This window comes from Trachypithecus francoisi, unplaced genomic scaffold (assembly GCF_009764315.1).
Source record: "Trachypithecus francoisi isolate TF-2019V2 unplaced genomic scaffold, Tfra_2.0 Lachesis_group8, whole genome shotgun sequence".
Taxonomy (NCBI): domain Eukaryota; kingdom Metazoa; phylum Chordata; class Mammalia; order Primates; family Cercopithecidae; genus Trachypithecus; species Trachypithecus francoisi.
This window is the reverse complement of record NW_022681473.1, coordinates 76,870,390-76,887,179: the sequence shown is the minus strand read 5'-3', so window position 1 is coordinate 76,887,179 and position 16,790 is coordinate 76,870,390. Positions and strand designations below refer to the sequence as shown.

Sequence of the window (16,790 nt, the reverse complement as noted above, 5' to 3'; positions counted from 1 at the left end):
TTTGTGTGAAAGGACTCATGCTCCAGAGAAAAAACAGGTTTTTGTTTGTTTGTTTTTTGTTTTTTTACAAAGGGCAGAAAGTAAACATTTCATTTGACTGAGCCACTGATAGAGCAATCCACTCTGCATCTTCCAATCTGTTTTGTTGGAGCATGTAGTGAGTATTCCAAGTACATATTTACACTAAGTTCAGTTCAATGTGGATTCAAACAAACAGAAAGATCAAATATTTGGAAGTTCTTCTACAGATTACTTTTGTGATTAAGAGACAAAAGCAAAAGCAGCAGTCAGCAAACTTACAGACAGAAGGCTTTTTTTTTTTTTTTGAAACAGAGTCTCGTAATCTCGCCCAAGCTGGATTGCAGTAGCGCCATCTTGGCTCACTGCAAGCTCCTCCTCCCAGGTTCACACCATTCTCCTGCCTCAGCCTCCCAGGTAGCTGGGACTACAGGCACCTGCCACCACTCCCGGCTAATTCTTTGTATTTTTAGTAGAGACGGGGTTTCACCATGTTAGCCAGGATGGTCTCGATCTCCTGACCTTGTGATCTGCCCGCCTTGGCCTCCCAAAGTGCTGGGATTAAAGGCGTGAGGCACCGCGCCCGGCTGACAGAAGGCTTTTCTAAAGCAACTTTTAGGGAATGTTGCAGAATCAACCCACATTCAATCCACTAACTCCATCAGACATTTACTGAGCACATGTTATGTACAAGACACCATCCTAGGCATTGATGGGGATAGAGTATAAAGAGAAATACGGCAAGATTGGAGTTAATTCGGCTGGAGGAGAAAATACCATGCAGGCAGTAATAAGCCATGCATTAGGTCTTGGTATGAAGTCAGAGAAAACTCCATTCAAACTGACTTAAACAAACAAACTAAAAAATTATTCATGGCTGGGCATGGTGACTTATACCTGTAATCCTAGCATGTTGGGGGGCCAAGGCAGGAGGATTGCTTGAGGCCAGGAGTTTGAGACCAGCCTGGGAAACAGAGAGAGACCCTACCTCTACCAAAAAAAAAAAAAAAAAAAGCTGGACATGGTGGCATGTGCCTGTAGTTCCAGCTATTTGGGAGGCTGATGTGGAAGGATTGCTTGAGGCCAGGAAGTTGAGGCTGCAGTGAGCCGTGATCGTACCACTGCACTCCAGCCTGGGCAACACAGCAAGAACCTGCTTAAAAAAAAAATTAATTCACTTATATTATGAAAAGTCTGGCTTCGGCCAGGTGCAGTGGCTCACACCTGTAATCTCAGCACTTTGGGAGGCCAAGGCGGGCTGATCATCTGAGGTCGGGAGTTCAAGACCAGCCTGACCAAAACAGAGAAACCCTGTCTCTACTAAAAATACAAAAAAAATTAGCCGGGATGCCGCATGCCTGTAATACCAGCTACTCAGGAGGCTGAGGCAGGAGAATCTCTTGAACCTGGGAGGCAGATGTTGCGGTGAGCCAAGATCGCGCCATTGCACACCAGCCTGGACAAGAGCAAAATTCCGTCTCAAAGAAATAAAGAGAGAAAGAGAGAAAGAAAGAAAGGCAAGAAAGGAAAGTCTGGCTTTAAATGCGGGTTGATTAAAAGGCTCAAGTAATGTCACTGGGACCCCAAATCTCTTCACCTTCTGGATCTGCTCTCCAAAGTGTAGCCCTCACTCTGCATGGTGGTTCCTACAGCCCTACCTCTATGTATTCCCTGATTTCAGTACGACAGAAAATAGAACTTCTCTTCCCCAATAGTATGATGTAAGTCTTGGATAGGACTTGCAGTGGCCTGAATTTGATTGCAAGCTTATCCTTAAACTTATTACAGTGGTCAAAGGAATGTCATGTTCTAACTGGGCAAGTCTGAGTAACTTGCCCAGCCCTGGAGACAGAGGTGAGGTTAGCATTTATCAAAGCAAATGGACCAAGCTTCAGATAATGGGTAATTCCTCAGAGAAAAAAGAAAAAAGGCTGGGCACAGTGGCTCATATCTGTAATCCCAGTACTTTGGAAGGCCAAGGTGAGAGGATCACTTGAGCCCAGGAGTTCAAGACCAGCCTAGGCAACATAGTGAGACCCTACCTCTATTAAAAAAGAAAAAGAAATCAGAGAGGAGGAAATGGATTCAAAACCAAATATAAAAGAGGAATAAACATAATATAATGAGCAGACAAGGGTAGAGACATATTCTGGCTTTGCAGATCTAAGAAAGAACCACTGAAGTAGAACCAAAAGAAACCGACTTCAAATCCCTTCCCATTCTGAGAATCTCTGATTCCGGGGATTGTCCTAAAACCCACAGCTATTATAAAGTATTGGCAGTGTGATCTAGTAGTTGAGTTCTTTCTAACTCTGATGTCAGACAAGTCTGGTTGTGAGACCCAGAGGTGATCTTTCATCTCTAAGTCTATTTGCTCATCTGTAAAATGGGGGTAATAATAGTCCCTTCCTCATAAGGCTTTACAAGGATTGAAAATGATGATGTTTATTAAAACAAATACACGTTGAGATTAGATCCCCAGGTCTTGAGATAGTGTATGGTTTTATGTCATCATCTCCCGTTTCCATTTTAGCCCACTGAAATTAGTCATACTAAAGGTATGAATGACCTCCCAATGGCTAACACCAATGGATAATTCTCAGTCTTTATTTGATTTGACCTATGTATACTAACACTCTTGATAACTCCCTTCTTAAAATTATTTAATCCACTTTCTGATAGTTTTTTCTTTTTGGATTTTCTTTCCATCTATACTACTACCTTGCCTTCTCTGTACTCTTCTCTGGATCCTCTTCCCCTGTTTGCCCCGATGATGTTGGGTTCTCTAGGAGTCTATGCCTTGTCCTTGTTGTAGGCATCTGATTATATTCATGACTGCCCATTGTCTTTTGATTAACATTTCTATGTTAGGAGAAATTTTCTTTTTTCTTTTTCTTTTTTGAGATGGAGTCTCACTCACTCTGTTGCCCAGGCTGGAGTGCAGTGGCGCAATCTCGGCTCACTGCAACCTCCGCCCCTCCGGGTTCAAGCAATTCTCCTGCTCAGCCCCCCAAGTAGCTGGGATTACAGGCACCTGCCACAGCGCCCAGCTAATTTTTTGTATTTTTAGTAGAGACAGGGTTTCACCATCTTGGCCAGGCTGGTCTTGAATTCCTGAACTCGTGATCTATCTGCCTCAGCCTCCGAAAGTGCTAGGATTACAGGCATAAACCACTGCGCCTGGCCTAAAATTTTCATATTTAAGTGGCAAATTTCTCAATTTAGAAAAATTGAACTCAAATTCCCAGTCTCCCTTGCAACAAAGATGCAGGCACACAACTTTAGCACCATCAATCAGTGTAAACCACACAAGTCTTAACTAGAAACTTCGTATTCTTTAGTTATCATCCCTCACTTTCCCCATCTTCCCAAACTCTAAGCAACCACTAATCTCCTTTTTGTCTCTAAAGATTTGCCTATTCTGTACATTTCATCTAAATGGAATAAAATATGTGATCTTTGGTGCCTGGCTTCTTTCACTTAGCATGATGTTTTCAAGGTTTATCTCTATTGTGGTACATATCATACTTCCTTTTTATAACTGAATAATATTCCATTGTATGAATGTATCATATTTTGTTTGTCCATTCACCAGGTAAAGGACATTTGGATTGTTGCAGGTACTATTATTGCTACTCCTATTTTATTTTAGAAATACGAAAGTGAAGCTCAGAGAAGTAAGTTCACCAAGGTCAGACAGGTAGCAAAGCTGAAATGCACACAAACTTAGGTGTGTCTGATGCTATCTTTCTTTCTCTTAACCACTAAACCAATGCCTCGTACCATGCTATACAGCCTTGTAAGGCCAACACAAAAGAAGATGGGGCTGGCCGGGTGCGGTGGCTCACGCCTGTAATCCCAACACTTTGGGAGGCCGAGGTGGGTGGATTACCTGAGGTCAGGAGTTCAAGACCAGCCTGGCCAACATGGTGAAACCCTATCTCTATTAAAAATACAAAAAATTAGCCGGGCATGGCCGGGCGCGGTGGCTCACGCCTGTAATCCTAGCACTTTGGGAGGCCGAGGCGGGCAGATCACAAGGTCAGGAGATCGAGACCATCCTGGCTAACATGGTGAAACTCCGTCTCTACTAAAAATTAGCCGGGCGTGGTGGCGTGTGCTCGTAATTCCAGCTACTCGGGAGGTTGAGGCAGGAGAATTGCTTGAACCTGGGGAGGCAGAGGTTGCAGTGAGCTGACACTGTGCCACTGCACTCCGGTCTGGCCAACAGAGCAAGACTCCATCTCAAAAAAAAAAAAAAATATTGAAAACTACCTAAATACTTAACAATGAGGAAACAGTTAAAGTATGCGATATATAAACAAGTATGCAGCTATTAAAATTGTTTACCCAAACAATGTAGAAATTTAGGGAAATATCTGTTATGTTTTTAAATTTTAAAAAAGCCACAATACAAATATACATTTTTTACAAAAAGTATATAATCACAACTATTACAGATATAACATAGTAAAAGATTAAAGATAAATATATCAAATATACTAAACTATTAAGGAATTTTTTTCTTTCCACTTTCTGTTATTTGCCAAATTTTCTATAATGAGCATTGATGACTTTCATAATGGGAAAAAGTAAAATAAATTTTGCTCTTTGAAAAAAAAAATTAATAGGTTGTGTTACGTGTGTTAAGTTAACTGATCCTAAATTACTCCCAACTCACTGTGACACAGCCCATCTGACCCAGGAGAGTGGTGTGCATGTATCTCTTTGAAGCTCCAGCCCCGGTTTGGGCTTTGAAGCCCTCAGTTGACCTGTGGGCCTGCTGATCAGCTAGCAATGTCAGATAAGGAATTTTAAACACAGAAGGAAACTTACAGGGCCACTGGCTGGTCTACATCAGGAGAGCACAATCAGTCCAGTTTTTGTTTCCCCTGGTCAGTGGCCCTGAAAGAAAGCAAGATTACACTGTAGCTTTTGCACTGTATCCAGGCAGACAGGCTCCACCACTTAAAGAGCTGAGGAATGCATGGCTAGAGATAGGGGAAACAACACCCATGGAGAAGCACACAGATAAGATCTCCAAACAGAGACCCTGGTTAACAGTTTCCAAGGTCTGAGGTGTAAATAAAACCCTCTAGGACACAGGGAATCACATGCAGGTAGGAAATTCCTGACTTGACCCATTGGAAGGGGTAGGGGCCTTCTGAATTTTTTCTCCTTTTCCTCATTCTTTCACTTGCCAATTATTTTTTGAGTACACAGAATAGCCAGATGTGGCTTCTTATGGGTTTTGCTTATAGACTAACACAAGGTACAACAGGCAGACAGACAATAAGGTCCAGGGTACATGATACCATGACTGTGATATTAGGGATATCTTCAACTCTTGAGGAAGGCTTTTTGGAGGATGTTAACTCTAAAATAAAACCTTAGAAGAAAGGTTAGCTTGACAGTGGTGCGGCAGAGTGGAAGAGAAGTTTCTTCCAGGCAAGAGAGAGAGATAGAGAACAAATTTGAAGAAGCTTCAGGAACTTGAAATGGAAGGCAGGAAGAGGGGAAGTGGTTTCTTCCAGATCTCCTTGACTGAGTTGGAGAATGGAGAGGAAAATGAAGAAAAATGAATATTCTAAAGCTTTCTTCTTCTTCCTCTCAAAATTTTGCCCTTTCCCTTTGTCTTGATCATGCTGTTCTTAGCTCTCTTACCACCTGTGCTGCTGTTTCCAGGTTGCAGAGGAAATGAAGGTTCAGAGACAGCCCAATGTTGAGGCCTGAGCTCCATATAGATGCTGCTGCCATCACAGCATCTCATCATAGATGAGACCGACCAGGCAGGCCAAAGGTGGCTAGCCATTTGTGTTGCCCTTAAACACTGCAACTGCCATTATTTTCAGTTTTAAGGGGCCAATGGTGAGGGTTGGGGGTGTCATTTATTCATTTTGCATATGTTAACTGCAGAGTGGGTATCCACAGATGTAATTCACAGCCTCATTGGGAAGATAACACATGAAATTATGTTATATGTTTACTTTGTATGAGACAATAGTGGAGTATGGAATATAACAAACTTTTCTTGAGTCCTTGTTGTGTGTTAGGTATATGTAAAGTACTGGGGAGAAAAATAATTTTTAAAAAACCTATTCTAGGCAGGGCATGGTGGCTCACACCTGTAATCCCAGCACTTTGGGAGGCCGAGGTAGGCATATCACGAGGTCAGGAGTTTGAGACCAGTCTGGCCAACATGGTAAAACCCTGTCTCTACTAAAAATACAAAAAATTAGCTAGCCGTGGTGGTGCGTGCCTGTAGTCCCGGCTACTTGGGAGGCTGAGGCAGCAGAGTTGCTTGAATCCAGGAGGCAGAGGTTGCAGTAAGCCAAGATCGCCCCATTGCACTCCAGGCTGGGCGACAGAGCAAGACTCCGTCTCAAAAAAAATAATAAAAATAAAAAATAAATAAATAAAAATAAAAAACTTTTCTAAAGTAGCTCAGGTTATTATAGTCTGTGTTTATATGTAAGGGAAAGAGAACTAAATGGGAAACTGAGGACTAAACTTTGATTTTTTAATCTTGCCCAAATTTCTATCTAAGCAGTCTGGGGAGTCATGCCCTAGAAATCACAAATTCTCATCAGATGGGTTTTATTTAACCCTATATATCATGACTTGCTTTCCAACCTGACTCTGGCAAACCATGAGACAAGGAAGAAAATAAATATATTTTAGCCCAAAACATGTTTCTTTGCCATATCTTGAATTGTCCCTGCAAAGCTGTCCTTTGTGGGGAAAATTTGCATCTGTAAGGAATCTCTATTAACATAGCTAGATCTTTTTCTTCCAGGTCCTCCCAATCCTTTTTTTTTTTTTTGAGACAGAGTCTCGCTCTGTTGCTCAGTCTGGAGTCCAGTGGTGCGATCTCGGCTCACTGCAAGCTCCACCTCCCAGGTTCACGCCATTCTCCTGCCTCAGCCTCCCGAGTAGCTGGGACTACAGGCGCCCACCACCACGCTCGGCTAATTTTTTTTGTATATTTAGTAGAGACGGGGTTTCACCGTGTTAGCCAGGATGGTCTCGATCTCCTGACCTCATGATCCACTTGCCTCAGCCTCCCAAAGTGCTGGGATTACAGGCATGAGCCACCGTGCCCGGCCTAGGTCCTCCCAATCCTAAAGAGATTAACTGAAAGTCTAGCACCTTTTGAAGATCTTAATAGGAAACATTTGTCATCTATTGTCTCTAAGGGCAGCCCCTATAAGACTTCAAAAGAATCTTGGTCTCCACAATCTTTTACTTTTAACCTGAACATTTTCTTTCTATGATCCCAGGTCTTTAGGTAAACTCAACCAAATGTCAACCAGAAAAAGTTTAAATTTACCTATAGCCTGGAAGCCCCCCCACCCCCCACCAACCCGCTTTGAGTTGTCTCGCCTTTCTGAACCAAATCAATGTATTTCTTAAATGTATTTGATTGATGTCTCATGCCTCCCTAAAATGTGTAAAACCAAGTTGCTCCCTGACAACCTTGGGCACATGTTTTCAGGACCTTCTGAGGCCTGTGTCATGAGCCATGGTCACTCATATTTGGCTCAGAATAAATCTCTTCAAATATTTTACAGAGTTTGACTCTACAAAGCGAACACTGAAATGCAGTTTAAAAGTAAATAATTGTATTGTGAACCTATTTAGATAGATTCATTAGCTTTCTGTCCTTTTGTACAACTCATTGAAGGGCTGCATTGAATAATAGGTGGCTGTCTCACAGCTCCTTCACAGATGAGAAAGCTCACAAAACTATGATGTGATCAAAAGGACATGAAGTCAACTTTGAATCTAAACTTGAAATTAGGACTGCCCTCATTCAACTTGTGTCCTTGGGCAAGTTACGTAACTTTTCTGATCCTCCTCATCTGAAACAGGTAACAACAGCTACATGTGGCAGATAATGTCAGTGACCTACTCAGTGACAATGTCCCCTTCTTTTTGCTATCAGAAGCTCTCCCAGTTTTGTTTGGGGGAGGGAAGTGCCTAGTCTAGATGATGGCTCACAAGTGATTTAAGGCAGAGGTCAGTAAATTTTCCTGAAAAGGGCCAGAGAGTAACTATTTTAAACTTTGCAGGCCATTCAGTTTCTGTCACAACTCTGTCATTGTAGTGTGAATACAACCATAGACAATATGTAAATGCATGGGTATAGATATGGTGCAAGAAAACTTTATTTACAAAAACAGGCAGTGGTCCAGATTTGGTTATTGTTTGTCCACCCCTAATCTAACACAACCCTGACAATCCCACCCATTACTTTCTCTGACTCCTTTGTAACTAAGGGTATCTATGTGACACATTTGTTGTCAATAATACCTAAGTAGAAGTCTGATGATGGGGTTTCTGGGGTGTGGCCTTATCCTTTTCCCTCAATTCTACCTTTTTTTTTTTTTTTTTTAGACAATGCAGTAGCATGGTCTCAGCTCACTTCAACCTTTGCCTCCCAGGTTCAAGCAATTCTCCTGCCTCAGCCTCCCGAGTAGCTGGGACTACAGGTGCCCACCACCACGCCCAGCTAATTTTTGTATTTATAGTAGAGACATGATTTCACTATGTTGGCCAGGCTAGTCTCGAACTCCCAACCTCATGATCCGCCCATCTTGGCCTCCCAAAGTGCTGGGATTACAAGCATGAGCCACCAAGTCCGGCCACACCTGGCTAATTTTTTTTTTTTTTCTTTTTTGAGACAGAGTCTTGCTCTGTCGCCCAAGTTGGAGTGCAGTGGCGCGATCTCAGCTCACTGCAAGCTCCGCCTCCCAGGTTCAAGCCATTCTCCTGCCTTGGCCTCCTGAGTAGCTGGGACTACAGACACGCACCACCTTGCCCGGCTAATTTTTTGTATTTGTAGTAGAGATGGGGTTTCACCGTGTGAGCCAGGATGGTCTTTGGGAGGCAGGCCTCCCAAAGTGCTGGGATTACAGGCGTGAACCACGGCGCCCAGCACACCTGGCTATTTTGTTTGTTTGTTTGTTTTTGAGACAGGGCCTTGCTCTGTCACCAGGCTGGAGTGCAGTGGCGCGATCTCAGCTCACTGCACCTCTGCCTCCTGGGTTCAAGTCATTCTCCTGCCTCAGCCTCCCAAGTAGCTGGGATTACAGGCGCCCACCCCCACGCCCAGCTAATTTTTGTATTTTTAGTAGAGATGAGGTTTCGCCATGTTGGCCAGGATGGTCTTGATCTCCTAACCTCATGATCCACCTACCTCGGCCTCCCAAAATGCTGGGATTACAGGCATGGGCCCCTGCACCCGGCCACACCTGGCTAATTTTTGTATTTTCAGTAGAGACAGAGTTTTGCCATGTTGGCCAGGCTGGTCTCAAACTCCTGGCCTCATGTGATCCACCTGCCTAAGCCTCCCAAAGTGCTGGTATTACAAGCGTGAGCCACCGCGCCCAGCCTCTCTCAATTCTACCTCTAATGTGGATGTGATATCTGGAGCTACTGTAGCCATCCTGCAATTATGAGACATGAACAAAGCCAAATGTTAACTTGCTAAGGATAGTTATGCAGATAGAGATAAGTTTTTCAATGTCATCACTGAGAAGCTGCATCAATACCAGCACCACCTAGTGGTGGATACTGGTGGACTACTAATCCCATAAATTTCAATCCACTGTAGTCAGATTTTCTGCATTTTCCAGCCAGATCTATCACCAGAGAATTTTAATATGTCATAGGCTTATTGTGAATATTGACTGAAGTTAATATACAAACCATGTGGCATATAGCAGATGCTCAATAAATGATGGTTCTCTTCACATCTTGTTTCATGGAAAATTGGTATCATTCCCATTATGATAAGTATTAACATTTTACACAAGCTCCTTTTAAAAATAAGTCCCCCAGCTGGGCCGGGCACGGTGGCTGATACCTGTAATCCCAGCACTTTGGAAGGCTAAGGTGGGCGGATCACAAGGTCAAGAGATTGAGACCATCCTGGCCAACATGGTGAAACCCCGTCTCTGCTAAAACTACAAAAATTAGCTGGGTGTGGTGGTGCCTGTAGTCCCAGCTACTGGGGAGGCTGAGGCAGGAGAATTGCTTGAACCCAGGAGGTGAAGGATGCAATGAGGCAAGATTGCGCCACTGCATTCCAGCCTGGCAACAGAGTGAGACTTCATCTAAAAAGAAAAAAAAAGAGTAAGTTCCTCAGCTGGAATATTTTTTAAGGGTTATCTCTAGTTTCATTCTAATTTTATTTATTTATTTATTTATTTATTTAGAGTCAGAGTGTCACACTGTGGCCCAGCTAGAGTGCAGTGGCGTGATCTTGGTTCACTGCAACCTCCACCTCCCAGGTTCAGGGGCTTCTCCTGCCTCAGCCTCCCAAGTAGCACATGCCACCACACCTGGCTAATGTTTGTTTTGTTTTGTTTTTTTCTGAGACAGAGTCTTGCTCTGTTGCCCAGGCTGGAGTACAGTGGCCTGATCTCGGCTCACTGCAAACTTCACTTCCTGCGTTCAAGTGATTCTCAGCCTCCCAAGTAGCTGGGATTACAGGCCTGTGCCACCATGCCTGGCTAATTTTTGTATTTTTAGTAGAGACGGGGTTTCACCATGTTAGCCAGGCTGGTCTCGAACTCCTGACCTTGTGATCTGCCTGCCTCAACCTCCCAAAGTGTTGAGATTATAGGCGTGAGCCACCACACCTGGCCTAATTTTAAGTTTCTAAGACCTCGGAAAGACTAGGAAAGGGAAGGACTAGAAATAATTCTAGTTTAGCAAGAGCCCGAGTATGAAAAGATCAGAGGTGATCGTCAAGCAAATTGTAAATAACACACTCTCTCTAGTAACGACTAATGAAAGTCTCCTTCTGCATTCCCTTTCTGGGTTGCTTGCCAAGGTTTCTCACTCCTGCCTAAGACTAAGAATTGCGACGCTGTGGAACACTCTGAACTATCACCGATCAGCTACAGTAGTGTTTAAAGAGGTTTGAAGATGATTTGGAAAGATGTGGATATTTTATTGCACCTTGCCATGATTATTTATTTAAAAAACAAGAGAAAAACTGTCCTCAGCCATGTTTACTTTCTATTATATTTCTTTGGCAGTCCTAGGCTATGATTGTTCCTACTTTTGTTTTATGAATGTGATAACCTCTCAAATGCCTCCTAGTATGCCTATTAGATCGTGTTCCCTTGGTTAGTGCACTAACTTCCCTGAGCCATTCATCTGTACTTTCATTTGTCTCTTATTGCTTCATGTGTAAAAATTTTCTCTACCAATTTAGACAGAAACTCTTTTACAGCAGGAAACACTTCACAGATCTCACAGAATTGGGTACTTAACAGATTATCCAACATACACATCATTAACTGAATTTTTTTTTTTTTTTTTTTGAGATGGAGCCTTGCTCTGTCGCCCAGGCTGGAGTGCAGTGGCGCGATCTCGGCTCACTGCAAGCTCCACCTCCTGGGTTCACGCCATTCTCCTGCCTCAGCCTCCTGAGTAGCTGGGACTACAGGCACCCACCACCACGCCTGGCTATTTATTTATTTATTTATTGTATTTTTAGTAGAGATGGGGTTTCACTGTGGTAGCCAGGATGGTCTCGACCTCCTGACCTCGTGATCTGCCCTCCTCAGCCTCGCAAAGTGCTGGGATTACAGGCTTGAGCCACCACGGCTGGCCCTTTTTTGTTTGTTTGTTTGTTTGTGTTTGTTTGTTTGTTTTTGAGATAGAGTCTTGCTCTGTCACCCAGGCTGGAGTACAGTGGCGTGATCTCAGTTCACTGCAACCTCTACCTCCCAGGCTCAAGCAATTCTCCTGCCTCAGCCTCCCGAGGAACTGGGATTACAGGCACATGCCACTACGCCTGGTTAATTTTTGTATTTGTAGTAGAGATAGGGTTTCACCATGTTAGCCAGGCTGGTCTCAAACTCTTGACCTCAAGTAATCCGCCCACCTTGGCCTCCCGAAGTGTTGGGATTACAGGCATGAGCCACCACCACACCTGGCCTTACCTGAATTTTTGAAGGGGTATTTTCATGAACATATTATAGAAATAACAATTTGGGGCCATTTTAATCAGCCTCAGTCTGATTTCAGCTATGTATTGCAAAAAAATTATATTATTTGTGTCTGGAAAATGTTTTAAAAATTAACCTAATGTTTGAACTATTGATTCATTAGTTCTCTAAGGAGAATATTTTCTCTACATTGAAACTTGTACAGTATGAATCTGTGCCATGGAAACCCATTCTAGCATGCAGTTGTTACAATCAACAAACCACAACATATACAGATTTACTTACTTTCTTTTTTTGAAATACACAAAACATTCATTGTTATGTATAAATATCAGAGATTGGCCTGTAACTTTGAGGCAGTTTTCAAACACGGTTGGGCAAAATACATAAAAGTAGTAGGAAAGGCTGGGTGCGATGGCTTACACCTGTAATCCCTGAACCTTGGGAGGCCGAAGCGGGTCAATCACTTGAGGTCAGGAGTTTGAGACCAGCCTGGCCAACATGGTGAAACCCTGTCTCTACTAAAAATACAAAAATTAGCTGGGCATGATGGTGCACACCTGTAATCCCAGCTATTTGGGAGGCTGAGGCAGGAGAACTGCTTGAATCTGGGAGGTGGAGGTTGCGGTGTGCCAAGATCGTGCCACTGCACTCCAGCCTGCGCAACAAGCTGAGACTCAGTCTCAAAAAAAAAAAAAAAAAAAAATAGTAGAGAAGTCGACAAAACCAGATTATTGTGGGAAGCAGGAAAAAAAGATTAGTCCAGTTTAGACTTGCCTTAATTATAGCCTATATGTGATGAAATGTGGTAATTTGATACTAGTTGATTTAATGGTATAATCCTTTTTTGCACTAGTAAATCACCACAAATTGCCTTTTATATGAATTATGTTACAAGAAGTATAATTCTATTTGAGAGATTGCTTAAACAAAGGGGGTGGAATTTTAAAGGTAGGCTTTAAAAAGCAGAGATTTTCTTTTCCTCTTAAAAACCGAATTCCTACAGGCTCTAAGCATCTTTTTAGAAAAAAACACAGGTGTATTTTTCTAGAAACTAAAAATTATGCATAAACCCAAAAGTCCAAAGATAATCACTGCACACATTTTGGAGCAGTTCCTTCTAGTTTTTCATTCTCTCTCTCTCTTTCATGGAAAAAGATATATTTATTTTCATATCTATAGTTAGATCATATGGTACATCATAAATATTTTTCCAGATCATTAAGAATTTTTTGTTAAGTTTTGTGCATTATCTTTCATTTTAGTCATTTTTCAGTATATTATATCCTCCCTCTCCATTTTAGTTTAAAAGATAAACTCATGGTACGTAAAAAGATTTTTCAAGTAAAAATCATTCATAATCCTATTATTCTAGTATATCTATTTCCATTTTTCCTACTCTTTCCCTTTCAGAGCTAATGCCATTACATGACAAATATGCCTCAATTTAACCATGGAACCCTTTCTTCAGAGAGCATCTTATGATAGTGGTTCATGAAATGTTGACCCTAGATCAGCAGGAGCAGCAGCAGCATCACTTAGGAATTTGTTCTAATTCAAATTCTCAGGCTCCTACTGAATCCAGAAACCGAAGAGGGAGGAGAGACAGCAGTGTGTGCGTGTGTGTGTGTGTGCGCGCGCGCACACGCACGTGTACAAGCCCTGAAGCAATTCTGACGCACATTGAAGTTTGAGAACTATTGTCTTTTGGAATCAACAATTTGCAGATCATTCTTTGGGAAGCAGTTTGCAAAAATGCCTTTCTGACCAGTCTCTACATTTCCTGGAAGGTTTTAGATAAAAATTGCTGCTTGCCTCTATTCCCTCAAGGGTAGAATAAGGATATATTAGCTACCTGCCAAGATAATGATTAAATAGAATAATTAGTAAAAGTGTTTTGTAAACTATAAGTAGTGAAGTGGTATATAGATACAGTTATTGTAATGGTGACCCTGAGTCTAAGCTGACAGATTTATATTACTAAGCTCTGGGGAAAGCCAAGTGGAATGTGGACACAGATGGTTCTTAACTTTCACATAGTCAACTTTTATACAACCCGATTTTCACACATTACACATGCCACCCCTAAAATGCCTTTCCCACACCAAATCTGGAATTTCATCTACTTGCAGTTTAATGAGCAATTTGAGGTATCCCATCGCTGCACCACCTGCCAGCCCACAGCTCTACTTTGGCAGGGCCACATCTTCTTCTGTTCAGCAGTTTTTGTGCATATTTTATTGCATCTTGCCATGATTATTTATAAAGAAAACAGGAGAGAAACTGTCCTCAGTCATGTTTAGTTTCTATTACATTTCTTTGGCAGTCTTAGGCTATGATTGTTCCTATTTTTATGAACGTGATAGCCTCTCAAATATCTCCTAGTACACAAATTAGTATTTCTTGCAAGTTCTCTGCTCTGTGAGATATCTCTGCTTCCTCTGGTCAGTTTGTTCTTCTTTCTCGTTCTTAATCTTGATGTCTGTCTGGTGATCGCTAGTTGTCTGTTTGGATTTTAGGTATCTGGCATGGGCTTCCTCTGCAGCTACTCAGACTTGTTTTTCCCAACAGGTCTCTCCCCTAAAAGAAAGGGGGGCTGTGGCTGCATGTAAGTGGATGGGGCTTGATCAAAAGATGTCACTTTAGGGAACATGGGCATGGGGCAGACAAGCAGGCTGAAGACCCTTTGCCTTCCCTACCTCATTACTAGAATAAGTAGGGTTTTACTTTGGCATGGGAAGACTTCAGTACATTTTTTTCCTAAGCAAAGATGACATAGTTTTTATTTCTCCTGGGTCTATTTTGGAAGTGTCTATTTGTCTTTCTCAGCTCTCTATCCCCATACATTATCCCTCCCAAATAGGAAGTTAACATTATTTGGAGGGGCAGTCTCTTGGGGTTTTAACCTAGGGTCCAGAGCTGCTGCTGCTTGCTACTCAGTGGTGGTGGTAATGGGGGATCCAGGACATGACTGGCTTTGCTGTTCCAGATGCAGGTCTGTAATTAATTATCCTGACACTTGTCTCAGGACCCCCTCCTGCTTTTGACTTGTAGTCACCCTGACTGTGAGCTATCGATCTCTCTAGAACAGTAGTTCTCTAAGTATAGTGTCTGAACTAGCAGCATCAGCAGCACCTCGGAACTTGTTAAAAAGGCAAATTATCAGAATAATGCTGATAAACATTTGGTTGGTTCTAGATTTTTGACTATTATAAGTAACGCTTCTGTGAACATTCTTACACAGATGTTTTTATGAACATTATCTTTTCATTTCATAAATTCCTAAAAGTAGAATTGCAGGACAAACTCAATGTAATCCAATCCCAAAATTCTGCATAATTATGATCCACTGATGTTACAGTGTTACAAATTTATATGAACTTATTGTTTTTATGGTTGCCAGATAAAATACAGCATGTCCAAAATAGTGCATTTGGGGCATGCTTACACTAAACAATTGTCTGTTGTTGATCTGAAATTCGAATTTAACTGTGTCCAGTGTTGTTTTAATTTTTGCTAAGTCTGTCAACCCTAAATCTTTTTAAAATTTTCATTTACATTAATTTAAGGGCTTTGGAGGATGGGAAAAGCAAGATTGACTTGCATGATTATTTCATCATCTTGATCCAAGAAAGAAATTTGGCAAAGGCTGATAAGCCATCTCAGTTAGCATCATAATTTATTCATCAGTCCACTCATTCCCCTGCAAAATACCTTGCCCAAGCCAGTGAAAAATCACCATCAGAAAGTCCTCCTTCCTAACACTAAATCAATGTCTTATGTCAACAAAATGTCACATAAATTGGTTAACAGACAGAATTTGAGGTAAGAAATTACTTTAGGTAAGTAATTTTATTGTCTGTATTCAATGTTTGCCTTTTGAACATTTTTAATAATCACATATATATTGTATAAAACTTGGGTTTCTATTTTTAATTCAAGATTAAAATATTTATAATACATAATAGGGAATTTATATTATTTTTAGCTCTTGGGGATAAAATTCCTCACATAACATGTGAAGTTATTGCTTGACTTTTTATACATTATACTTTTCGTTTATATTTGCAGGACCTCATTAAACAGAAAAATAGAACTGCCTTCAAAAAGATGTAATGGGCAGAAAAAAATTTAGGTGTAACCATTATACCTTTGAGTTAGAAAAATAAATAGCTAGGTATTTTATTAGCTTTCTAGCAAGTCTATACCAATCTTGTTACCCTATCGTAAGTTTTTACTGGATAAACTAAGCCAGTAAAATCAGTTCTCTTTTAGCAGTTATAGACGTTATGATGAGATTATTATACATTCTGTCTTATGAGTATTTTGAACTTCCGCTTCTTTATCCTGTAATTTTTACAATGTGGGCTCCTTGTACTCCTCTGCTTTGGTACAATCTCTTGTGGTGAGTTGGTGGAAGGACACCACCCTGGCCCTGAGGTTCCTGGCAGAACATTATTCTGGTGGGGCTGTGGTTGCTATTGAGTTATTGCTGAGGAATCATGTCCAAAGCTTATCCTCAGATTGGGTTTTGCCTATGCATTAAATATTACTAGTGGTTTTATTCCCTTCACAGTTCCCATTTGAATAACAATAATAATAATAAACTCTTGTGAAACAGGATTTCCGGAGGTGGTAGAAAAAGCTCCAGGTCCAATTAAGCTCAGATTGCTTTGCATACAGTGGATTCACTGCTGTTTTATTCAGTCATTTTTGAGAGGCGAGAGGAATTTTGCCTCTAGATGGTTTTTCATATCTGGTAGAAACATTAATAATGACAATAATCAGCATTTACCATGCACAAAC

The 16,790-nt window shown here is 41.5% G+C and overlaps 1 long non-coding RNA gene across 1 annotated transcript in view; it reads right to left on the bottom strand.

Annotated features, from left to right (window-relative positions):
• Positions 1 to 16,790, bottom strand: part of LOC117081166 — a 56,790-nt gene that overhangs the window by 8,853 nt on the left and 31,147 nt on the right. The window contains exon 3 of the long non-coding RNA XR_004436116.1: positions 4,855 to 4,923. This is a non-coding gene — a long non-coding RNA (uncharacterized LOC117081166). The remainder of the gene's footprint in view (positions 1 to 4,854; positions 4,924 to 16,790) is intronic.